This window comes from Mandrillus leucophaeus, unplaced genomic scaffold (assembly GCF_000951045.1).
Source record: "Mandrillus leucophaeus isolate KB7577 unplaced genomic scaffold, Mleu.le_1.0 Scaffold171, whole genome shotgun sequence".
Taxonomy (NCBI): domain Eukaryota; kingdom Metazoa; phylum Chordata; class Mammalia; order Primates; family Cercopithecidae; genus Mandrillus; species Mandrillus leucophaeus.
In genome coordinates, this window is record NW_012101710.1 from 1,989,221 (window position 1) to 2,000,837 (window position 11,617).

At 46.4% G+C, this 11,617-nt stretch overlaps 1 long non-coding RNA gene across 1 annotated transcript in view; it reads left to right on the plus strand.

The window, feature by feature from the left end:
- LOC105537339 overlaps positions 1-11,617 on the plus strand; it is a 32,420-nt gene that overhangs the window by 13,335 nt on the left and 7,468 nt on the right. The window contains exon 3 of the long non-coding RNA XR_001005698.1: positions 3,571-3,688. This is a non-coding gene — a long non-coding RNA (uncharacterized LOC105537339). The remainder of the gene's footprint in view (positions 1-3,570; positions 3,689-11,617) is intronic.

Sequence of the window (11,617 nt, forward strand, 5' to 3'; positions counted from 1 at the left end):
GCTGCCAAGAGGAGAAAAGGGATTGAACAAAACTGTTTCAAGGAGAGTGGTCCAGCAGCCAGGCGCGGTGGCTCGCACCTGTAATCCCAGCACTTTGGGAGGCCGAGGCGGGTGGATCACCTGAGGTCAGGAGTTCAAGCCCACATGGAGAAATCCCATCTCTACTAAAAATACAAAAATTAGCCACGTGTGGTGGCAGGTGCTTGTAATCCCAGCTACTCAGGAGGCTGAGGTAGGAGAATCACTTGAATCCAGGAGGTGGAGGTTGCAGTGAGCTGAGATCATGCCACTGTACTCTAGCCTGGGCAACAAAGCAAGACTCTATTTCAAAAAAAATAAAGGAGAGTGGTCCAAAGAGCCCCTGTGTGAATTTTGGCTGTCCAGCTCATGAAAGCCATGAAAAATTTCCTTTTAAAAAATACAATGTTAAAAAAGATAATTTCTCCCTCAGACTTAAAGAATATATTAATGGGCTTGGAAAGACTGATTTTTCAATGAAGAGCTCACCAAGTCAGCCAGGGAAAATAAAACACAGCAACAACAAACACACATGCCCACATGCACACCCACACACACACACCAGCCTCACAAAAGCTTAAACACACAGCATCTTAATAAGGCACCAAAATGCCTACTGGTTATGTTTATGCTCTTTTTAATTGTGCTAAAATATACATAACATAAAATCTACCATTTTAATAATTTCTTCTTTATATTATTATTATTATTATTATTTCCATTTTCTAAGAGACAGGATCCTGCTCTGTTACCCAGGCTGCAGTGCAGTGATGCAATCATAACTCACTGCAGCCTCGAACTCCTGGGTTCCAGCAATCCTCCCGCCTCAGCCTCCTGAGTAGCTGGGACTACAGGCATAAGCCACTGTGCCTGGCCCATTGTAACCATTTCTAAGTGCACATTTGAGTGGCATTAAACTCATCCAGTGTTGGGCAACCATCACCACCATCCACCTCCAGAATGTTTTCATCTTCCCAAACTGAAACTCTGTCCCCCTTCAGCCACCTCTCATCTCCCCTTCTGTGTTAGCCAGGGTTCTCTAGAGGGAGCAAGCTAATGGAATATATATAAGGGGAGTTTATTAAGTGTTAACTCACACAATCCCAGGGTCCCACAATAGGCTGTCTGCAGGCTGAGGAACAAGAAGAGTCAGTCCAAGTTCCAAAACTGAAGAACTTGGCGGGCAGGAAGAATCCAGCACGGGAGAAAGATGGAGGCTGGGAGGCTAGGCCAGTCTCTCCTTTCACATTTTTCTGCCTGCTCTTATTCTAGCCATGCTGGCAGCTGATTAGATGGTGCCCACCCAGATTAAGAGTGGGTCGGCCTTTCCCAGCCACTGACTCAAATGTTCATCTCTTTTGGCAACATCCTCACAGACACACAAGGGTCGATACTTTGTATCCTTCAATCCAATCGAGTTGACACTCAGTATGAACCATGGCACCCTCCTCCCAGCTCCTGGTAACCTATTTTCTACTTTCCATCTCTATGACTTTGGTAACTCTAAGTGCCTCAGATATGTGAGTTATGTGTTTTTTAAGTAGCCAAATTAAACTAAACTGTTTAGTTTTACTAAGAAGAAAAAGGCACGGTGAGGCACACGTTGCAATCTCTAATAATAAAAAATAAATACGATTTGCAAGATGACAAATGTGGCCCACACACATATTATTTTTTTTTCTGGAAATGGTCTGCAAACAAATTTAAAATATAAAATGTTTTAACAAGAAAAGAAGGGAAGCAGCAAATAGCAACAGCCCAGCAGTTGTTTAAGGAAAGTTCCAGAAAGTGGTGGTGCGGGTGGGGTGGGTGGGGAAGCCAGTCCTTTCCTGCCTAAGTGGGAAAGCCCTGTGGCTACCCACCGCTTCTCCCCCTAGCTACTGGATACCTGCTCACAGGTGTTTATAAGCTGAGTGGCTCTCCTGTCCCAGCTGTCACAGTCCCACTGGCCGGGTAGCCAGAGGCAACAGGTTTGGGTTCTGAGCCAGGAAGTTAAGAAGCCAGGCAGGGCAACCCCGCCACCCCGATGTCAGAGGCATTTGAACCAGAGCAACTCCATCTTGAAGAGGAGCTGGGTAGAATGAGGCCGAGACCTTCTGGGCAACATTCCCAGACGGTTAAGGTATTCTAAGTCACAGGATGAGATAGGAGGTCGGCGATAGATACAGGTGCTAAAGACCTTGCTGATAAAACAGGTTGCAGTAAAGAAGCTGGCAATACCCCAGCAAACCCAACACAGCCACCAGAGTGACCTCTGGTCACCCTCACGGCTACACTCCCACCAGCGCCGTGACAGTTTACAGATGCCATGGCAACGTCAGGAAGTTCCCCTATGTGATCTAAAAGTTAGAGGCATGAATAATCCACCCCTCCTTTAGCATATCATCAAGAAATAACCATAAAAACGGGCAACCAGCAGCCCTCGGGGCTGCTCTGTCTGCGGAATAGCCATTCTTTTATTCCTTTACTTTCCTCATAAAGTTGATTTCGCTTTACTCCGTGGACTCGCCCCGAATTCTTTCTTGCATGAGGTCCAAGAACCCCCTCTTGGGGTCCGGATCGGGTCCTGTAACACAGGCTCACCTGCTCCTGTTTAACAGATACCCCCTAGGGCTCCTCCAAAGGGGCCAGCTCCAAGTCTGGGCTGGACCCTTTTCCTCTGTGATCCTGGCTTCCTGTTGCCAAGGGAAGAAACCGTCCAGAAAGGCCCTCACCCAGAGCCCCCTGAACCCTTGAAGGAGGATCCCCGATCCCTCCAACATCATGCTGTAGTTTTCTCCCTACAAACAATTCCATCGACTTCCTTTTTCTCCAGGGAGAGTTCAGGGACCTCTCCGTGGTGAGTTAAACATCCCATCTCTACTAAAAAAAAAAAAAAAACAAAAAAAAAAAACTAGCCAGGCAACGTGGTGGGTGCCTGTAGTCCCAGCTACTCGGGAGGCTGAGGCAGGAGAATGGCGTGAACCCGGGAGGCGGAGCTTGCAGTGAGCTGATATCCGGCCACTGCACTCCAGCCTGGGCGACAGAGCGAGACTCTGTCTCAAAAAACAACAACAACAACAACAACAACAAAACATCAAATCCCTATAAAAACTGCTCCGGATTCTGCCTAGGTTCTCAGCATCTGGCAAAAACATTTGCAGATGAAGGTCTCTGAGCACATCTTGCTGGGGATTTTTGTTGTTGGTTTTTTTCGTTGTTTTTTTTTTTGGGAGCTCTCGTGATTTCTAAATTACATCATGGGGCAGAGCGGAATGGAGGGAGTCAGAGTGCCATCCTTTTAAAAAACATGAACCGTTTCAAGCATAGCGTTTGACGGAGGGTAGACGGTACGAACTTGATCCCACAGGGCTACTTACTTGCCTTGTGCAAGGCCCCCCGCTCCCCTTCCCGCTTGGAATCATCTTTGTCTAGGAAAAGGATTTCACGCCGGGTCTTTGAGAACACCTCTCAGGCCTGACCGTGGCCTTGGGAAGAAGACTCCCAGGCTGAGGGTCTTGTTGAGAGTTTTAATGTCCCCTTCAGGGACATCTTTGCCTTTCTTTCTTTCAGAAGGGGAATCAGTTCTGGACAGGAGGATGCCTCCCTGCATTTGCCCTCCCTGCCTGCCCCCACATCCTTCTCTGGAAAGGAGAATGAGGATGAGAATGACCTCCCTCTGCAGGACGAGGTGGGCACGGATTTAATGAAGGATTTCACTCTCAATCGGGCTCAGCTGCAAGCAGGGCAGATGGGGCTGAGCAGGGGTGTGTGGTGGGGTCTGCTCCGGGGAGATGGGAGCAGGAGCATCTGCAGAGTGGAAGCAGGAGGGTCGGAGAGCTCGGGAACCAGACAGTTCTCAGGCGACTCCTGGGAGGCTGGCTTTGATACCATCCCAGAATCTGGTTCAGAGTCAAAGCAAAGGGATGAATTTGTTAGCTGGAACAGGGCCCTGAATTCTCCCCAGGAAATTCACTGAAAGAGAGATTTAACCCGCGAGAGTTCCAGCCAAACAATGAATCACCCGACTTCCCTCCCGTCTTTCGTCTTTCGCAGCCCACGTTTCGCTTTCCTACCTTGGATTAGATAAATTAATGCAGAACATCCGGAAACTCCCGGGACCCTTTGAAGTTTTCAAAGGGCCTCTGCCTACTTTGTCTCCTGTGATCCCCCTGGCAGCCCCCACAGGTGAACGGGGAGAGGAGGTTGGGGTGTGGTCCTCATACAAATGGAGACACAGCAGAACACTAAAGGTGAATGACTTTCCCCAGGTCCCAGCCTGAGGATCAGAGCCCAGGTCTCCCGCCTCATTCCTCGATGGTTCTGGAGTTCAGGCAACTTCACACCGTGGTGTAGGGAGAAGCGTGAACCCAAAGGTTGGAGCCATGTCTTAGACAAATCACTTCTTTCCCCTGGGCTATGTCTCCTCTTCCTCTTTTTTTTTTTTTTTTTTTTTTTTTTTTTTGAGATGGTCTCACTCTGTTGTCCAGGCTCACTGGGCAGTGGCAGTGGCACGATCTTGGCCCACTGCAACCTCCGCCTCTCAGGCTCAAGTGATCCTCCCGTCTCACCCTCCAGAGTAGCCAGGATGAGAATGACCTCCCTTCGCAAGACGAGGTGGCCACTGATTTAATGGACTTCACTCTCAGTCAGGCTCAGCCGCAGGGAGGGCAGATGGGGCTGGGCAGGGGGCTGTGGTGGGGTGTAGCTAGGACTACAGTTGCATGCTACCACACACGGCTAATTTTTATACTTTTTGTAGAGATAGGGTCTCACTGTGTTGCCCAGGCTGATCTGGAACTCCTAGGCTCAAGCAGTCCTCCTACCTCAGCTTCCTGAGTAGCTGGGACTACAGGCTCACACCACTACACTTGGCCGATTTTTAAATTTGTTTATAGAGTCGGAGTCTCGCTATATTGCCCAGGCTGGTCTAAAACTCCCATCCTCAAGCAATCCTCCTGCCTCAGCCTCTCAAAGTTCTGAGATTACAAACGTGAGCCAGTGCACCCCGCCTCTCCTCTTTTTTAATGGCTGGGCTGGGCTCTCTAGAACTGTGCTGTCTAACGTGGTAGCAACTAACTCCATGTGACGTTTTAAAGTTAAACTAATTTAAACTAAATAAAAATTAAAAACTGGTTCCTCAGTCCGACTAACCCCATCCAAAGTGCTCAGTAACTGCATGTGACTAATGGCTCCCATATTGGATGGCACAGAAATAACATTTCCGTCATCACAGAACGTTCTGTTGTCCAGCAACGGGACAGGGCTGGTCAAACTGCAGCCTCAGGGCAAATGCAGTCTGCTGCCTGTTTTTGTAAATAAAGTTTCGTGGGAACAGGGACACACCCATTTATTTATATATTGTCTTTGGCCCCTGTCAGGCAACCAGCGCAGATCTGAGTAGCTGTGACCGAGATGATAAGGCCCGAAAGACCTAAAATATTCACTGTCGGGTCCTTTACGGAAAGCATGCCGACTTCCGCTCTGGAAGATGGAAAATCTCCAGAGTTCCACCCAGACCACTCAGCGTCATTCAGAGGCGCAGAATCATCCCACACTGCAGAGATCCCGCCTCTCCCTGTCCCAGGTATTGGGATTCATGGAACACATCTGCCTGTGTGTGTGTTTCCAGAAAGGAAATGTAGTTCTTCATTTTTTTTATTTTTGAGACAGGGTCTCACTCTCTTCCCCCAGCTGGAGTGCAGTAACGTGATCGGGGCTCACTGCAGCCTTGACCTCCTAGACTTCCATACTCAAGTGATCCTTTTGCCTCAGCCCCACCAGTAGCTGAGACTACAACAGGCACGAGCCATCACACCTGGTTAATTTTTTTTTTTAATTTTTAGTACAGGCAGAGGGTCTCACTATGTTGCCCAGGCTGGTCTGGAACTCCTGGGCTCAGGTGATCCTCTGGTCTCAGTCTCCCAAAGTACTGGGATTACAAACATGAGCCACCACGCCCAGCCCTAATAATTTTCAATTCAGGGCCAATCTCATTTCATCTGTTCCTCTACCCACTTTAGATGAGCCCTCGATTCTTTTGAAGCAGATTTCAGTCATTCTGTCACTTAATATGTAAATATTTCAGTATGCATCTCTCAAAAACATAAGCACGATACCAGTATCACAGCTAAAGATATTCACAATAATTCCTTAATCATATGTGCAGTGTTCAATGTTCCCTGATTTGTCTCATAGATATTTTTTCTTGTATTATTTTAAAATCTGCTTTGGGATCTAAATCAGATCCATATGTTGTGATGGGCAGTTGGGTCTCTTTGCCTTCTTTAACCTATTACCCTCTCCCTCTTTTCCTTACAATTCACTTAATGAAAAAATTGGATTATTTGTCCTATAGAGCTAGCCACAGCCTGCACAGTCTGCGATTATTATTATTATTGAGACAGGGTCTTGCCCTGTGCCCCAGGCTAGAGTGCAGTATCACAGTCATGGATCAATACAGCCTCAACGTTTTGGGCTCAAGTGATCCTCCCACCTCAGCCTCCAGAGTAACTGGGACTGCAGGCATATGCCAACACACAGATAATTTTTATATTTTTTGTACAGATGGAATTTTGCCACGTTGCTCAGGCTGGTCTCCAACTCCTGGCCTCAAGTGATCCACCCACCTTGGCTTCCCAAAGAGCTGGGATTACAGGCCACAGTCTGGATTTCGATGATGACATCTCCATGGTGTCATTTGACAGGTTCTTCTGTCCTCTTCATTTTCTGTAGCTCAGTAGTTGGATCTAGTGTTGATCACATTCAGTTTTTGGGGTTTGGCAAGAATATTTCATAGTGTAGTGTCCTGTCCTTCCACTGGGGGGCACAGAGTGCTTGGTTTGTGTTGTTTTTAGAGGTTGTTCACGTTCTTTAATGGTTATTGCTTAGATCCGTTAGTTCATTAGGACATGTAAAATGCTGATATTCAAATTCTACATTCCTCTTCCTTAATTAGCTAGAATAATTCTATAACAAGGACCTTCCCCTTATCAACCGTTTGGTCACGCTGATGTATCATTGCCGTAAGAAAGGTAGGATAAATGCTTAAATTTTTTGCCCTTTTACTGACCAGTTTTCAAAATAATGAGGGGGTATCCTACTATCCTCCAAAGGTGACCAATGAGGGATTTTTTTTCTTCTTTTTTCACAAATCATGAATTCATGGACTTAAACCCATTCACTTTGTTTCAATCCATTCAACTAGTCAACCTCAAGGATGCCAAGGTGCAGAAGAGAATGTGTTGAGTCAACTCTTCCTACATCACTGACCAGCCAACTTCTAAGAACAAAAGCTGTCAGGCTGGCTGGGGCCAGAGTCCCCTCACCTTTTCACAGGCCATAGGAGAGTCTCCTCCTACACCCCACCCTGGTCAACCCAAGACCTGCTCGTGTGCAGATGCATGCTTCAGAGACAGAGCAGCAGGATGCTCTAGAACCAAGCCAGGGGGTGGGAGGGGCTAGGCACCTCTCTTGCTCAAGAGTGAGACACCAGGCAGGATGCAGGGGCTCATATCTGTAATCCCAGCCCTTTAGGAGGCTGAGGCAGGAGGATCACTTGAGGCCAGGGGTTTGAGGCTGCAGTGAGCCACGATCGCACCACTGCACTCCAGCCTGGGCACCACAGGCAAGACCTTATCTCTACAAAAAATTTCAAAAATCAGCAGGGCATGGTGGTGTGCCCCTATAGTCCCAGCTACTTGGGAGGCTGAGGCGGGAGAATCATTTGAGCCCAGGAATTTGAGGCTGCAGAGAGCTGTGACTGATTGCACCACTGCACTCTAGCCTGGGAAACAGAGTGAGACCCTGTCTCTAAAAAAAGGGAGAGAGTGAGACACTTGTATTCCATTTTTCATGGTGGGGACGTCCCCTGTTGGGCTACAGTTAACGCAAGCACTGATCCTAAGCCTTAAAATGCACACACACAAACATACACATCACACACACACACACACACACACCCCAACGTGCACACAACTGCTGTTCATGAGGAAAAATAATTTCCAGGCTTCTGTTCCCACCTGCTCTACACACAGATGCTCTCGTATCTCATAATTGGCCAACTTATCTAGTTTGATAAGTAAATAGATTTTGCTTTAGAAGACACAGCTCCGTCTACCTCTGTGTAAGTTTCCTTTTTACTCCACCCACCTCAGAACTCACGCTGTTCCCAAGCAGTGAACTAACAGGAGAATGTCTAGTTTAAGGGAGATTTTTAATGCCATTCCCAAACCCTACAGGTACTCACCAGTATTCTGTTTATTTTATTTGCTCATTCCCTGCTCAGGACAGGATATTGAAGGTGAATTATTTATACTCCAAGAAACCAAAAGAAAGAGAGAGGGAAAAAAAGCAAGAGCAAGGAAACAGTAGTTTCTGTATGGCTGTTTTTCAGGTTTCTGCCGATCTTACTAAAAATATTTTATCCTTACTCCATTTTTGTACAGAAAATGTCATGTGTGTACTGCCACTGAAAAGCAACGTTACTGATTTATTTAAAATATTTATACTGAATTGCCACATTAAGATAGACACATGCATTAGCAGGAGTGATTCAGAACAATGTGCCCACGAAGTTTATTTTTGAATCAAAGTTGAGAAGGCTGTGTGTCTACAAACATCAAATGACTCATTTTTTGCTAATTACTGACACCTGCAGCCGATTCACTCTCTGCTAAAACTCAGCATTTCAGTTAATTTCTGCTCTAATTAGTGTGGTAACAAATGCATCTCCTACTTGATATAGAAATACAGAAGGCTGCACAATGACTCTGGGGGCTTCCAACTTTCTTCCTAAAATTCTAGCAGAGAAATCTAGAAATGCCAACGGTCGGGCTTCACGGCCTGACCTAGGTGTTCAGAGGTTCCTCCGCCAAAGGGCAGGGCTGCTTAGAAGCCAGGCAATCTCTTAAGATGGGGTAGTGGAGCGTGCGGGGGTTGGGGGTTAGAAAATCCTACGTTTGCATTTCTGCTCTGCCATTCACATGCTGTGCAACCTTGGACAAATCGCTTAGCCCCTCTGAGCCGTAAGATGGAGAGAAATGACGCGTCCCGTATCACTGGGATGTTGTCCAGGCAAAGTGCTGGGAACACGGGAAGTGGTCCATCCTCACTATTCCCATGGTTAAGACTCAAGATCAGACTGACTTTCCTTCCCTCCCTCCCTCCCTCCCTCTCTTCCTTCCTTCCTTCCTTCCTCCCTCCCTTCCTCCCTTCATTCCTTTCCTCCTTCCTCCCTCCCTTCCTCCCTTCCTTCCTTTCTTTCAATGGAGTCTCGCTCTATCGCCCAGGCTAGAGTGCAGTGGTGCGAGGTGTGATCTCGGCTCACTGCAGCCTCCACCTCCCAGATTCAAGCAATTCTGCCTCAGCCTGCCAAGTAGCTGGGACTACAGGCACGTGCCACCACACCCAGCTAATTTTTGTATTTTTTTTTTTCTTTAGTAGAGATGGGGTTTCGCCCTGTTGGCCAGGCTGGTCTTGAACTGGTAAGCTCAAACTCTCCGCCTGCCTTGGCCTCCCAAATTGCTGGGATTACAGACAGGAGCCACTGTGCCCAGCCCAGACCCTCTTTTCTCAACCCCCAAAACCGCTCCTGCCAAAGTGACTCCCGCTTTGCGTTCCCCAACCTTAGCTCCTGACAATTTCCACTGCCCCTGTGGTCCTGTCTGGCTCCGGCCTCCAGCCAGCCCAAGAAACGGTCTTTCTCTTATCTTAAGTGGGCCTTTTTCTTTCCCAAGCCCAACCCTCTGCATGGAGAACACACACACACACACACACACCACACACACACACACCCCCCACACATATACACACACACATATATACACACACACACCACACACACACACACACCACATACACACACCACACACACACACCACACAGAAGGGAGGAAGGAGAAAAAAGATAAAAGATTTGATAGCCACCATGTGTCTGGCACCCAGCACGTAATGACAATGATAATGTTTTCTCTGTTGCAAGCTGCTTTGCAGAGCTCTTTATGGCCAATGACTCATTAAATCTTCATGACTCCCGCGAGATACATACTCTCATTTCCCCATTTTATGGATGAGAAAACCGAGACTTTAGAGAAAAGTAGTCCAAGAAGATATAAACAGACAATTCACAGAAGGGGACATCAACATTGCCTTATGGGCTTAGAGAGAGTTGCTCAGCCTCACAAACAGTCAAGGAAGTGTGAATTAATTATGGGATACTATTTTTCATCTGTTACTCTAGAAAATGAAAAGAACAGTAGGTAACTTGCAATGGCACAAGAAAATGCGAAACCGGGTACTCAAATTCCTTGTTCATGAGTGTGAACTGCTTTAAACTTTACACAAATTAACCTTACAATGTCTATTAAAATTTAAAATGCATGCTCTTTGAGCAAGAAACCTCACTTTTGGGAATCTATCCTACGCAAGTAAAACCAACGACGCATGAAAAACATAGAGGAGGATGTTTATTGTAGCACTGTTTGGGACAAGGAAAATGAATGATTCTTTTTTTTTTTTTTTTCTTTTTTGAGACAGAGTCTCGCTCTGTTGCACAGGCTGGAGTGCAGTGGCACGATTTCAGCTCACTGCAACCTCTGCCTCCCAGATTCAAGCAATTCTCCTGCCTCTATCTCCCGAGTAGCTGGGATTATAGGCGCACGCCACTACACCTGGCTAATTTTTGTATTTTTAATAGAGACAGGGTTTTACCATGTTAGCCAGGCTGGTCTTGAACTCCTGACCTCAGGTGATCCTCCCACCTCAGCCTCCCAAAGTGCTGGGATTACAGGCGTGAGCCATTGTGCCTGGCCGGCAAATGAATGAATTTTACTGCATGGTTTGTAGTGGAGGAAAAAGCAACAACCAAGGATGGTATAGTATTGTTTGGAGTGGGGGAAAATAGAAACAAAGTAAATTTTCATCTATAGAGTAGCTGGATTCATTTAGACATATCCATATTATAGAATACTATGTAGCAGTTTAAAATAATGAATTGAAACTCTACTGCTGGATTGCTGAGTGAAAAATCAATACAACCTACTCCTTGAAACGTGTCACAAGTAGACAACGCTTTTGAATAATGAGATACCATGTTTCATTGTATTGGGGGGGAAATACCAAACTGCATTCCCAACCCATTCAAACACCCTCAGCAATTTCCAAAAAGTACTAAAGTTGTCTCCGACCCCCGTATGACAATCCACCAAGCATTTTTGCATAACATTGAGCATTTAAAACACCAATACCGAGTGGGGCAGATTGCTTGAGCTCAGGAGTTCGAGACCAGAAGACTGGGCAACATGGCGAAACCCTGTCTCTACAAAAAAAAAAAAACAAAAAAAAATAATTAGCTGGGTGTGGTGGTGCACACCTGTAGTCCCAGCTACTTGGGAGGCTGAGGTGGGAGGATCCTTGAGACCAGGGAGGTCAAGGCTGCAGTGAGCTGTGATTGTGCCACTGCACTCCAGCCTGGGTGACAGAGTGAGACCCTGTCTCTAAAAAAAAAAAAAAAGCAAAGACAAAAACAGAGAACCCCGATAACCTAATTAAATGATTATGTTATTAATAATTAATTAGCAATAATAATTAATAATATCTAGTAATAATTAATAATGAATGCA